This window comes from Ursus maritimus, unplaced genomic scaffold (assembly GCF_017311325.1).
Source record: "Ursus maritimus isolate PB19 unplaced genomic scaffold, ASM1731132v1 scaffold_3, whole genome shotgun sequence".
Classification (NCBI taxonomy): domain Eukaryota; kingdom Metazoa; phylum Chordata; class Mammalia; order Carnivora; family Ursidae; genus Ursus; species Ursus maritimus.
Window position 1 is genome coordinate 43,932,312 of NW_024425563.1, and position 678 is coordinate 43,932,989.

A 678-nucleotide genomic window follows, 5' to 3' on the forward strand; every position below is an offset into this window, starting at 1 on the left:
ACTGTGTCCCTTCAAAGGTGAAGGAAAAAAAAAAAAAAAAAAAAGACGAATCACCTGCCCTGGAGCTACAGACTCAGGAAGCAAAAAGAATAATTGCTTATTGACCCTCTAGCTGCGCCAGGCTTTCTACTTTGTGTTATCTCATTTAACTTTTATTATCACCTCAAAGAGCCAGGATCTGGCCACTATTCTCACTCAAGCAGGTAAAGAAACGGGCTCAAAGTTCACCGTATCATAGTCCAAGATCCACAGCTAGTAAATGTCAGGGGTGGACCCGAATTCTGACTCCAGGAGATACTCACTGTGTGGTCTAACTCGGAGCCAGCAGTCCGGGCTTTGCTTCTACTGCCCTTAGGACACTGAATGCAGAGCTTTTCAAATCAAGAACATGAGGATCGCCTGGGGCCCTACCGCCTGGTGAAAAGTCCAGTTCTGGTTTGGGTTGGGAGAGGATTCTCATGAGCTCCCGGGAAATAGCAAGGGGCTGGAGCACAATCCAGGAGCAAGGGCTTCGTCTGCAGAGGTTCCCAAACTTTCTCTTTGTCTCAGCAGCTTTTTCTCAGGACTCCAAGCCCGAAAGACCTTCCTCTTCCAGGTTTTGTTAGCTTCACACAGCTTACTAGGTGTTACGTTCTGACAACTTAGTAGCCGTTTGAAAAAATTGTAGAGATGAATTGA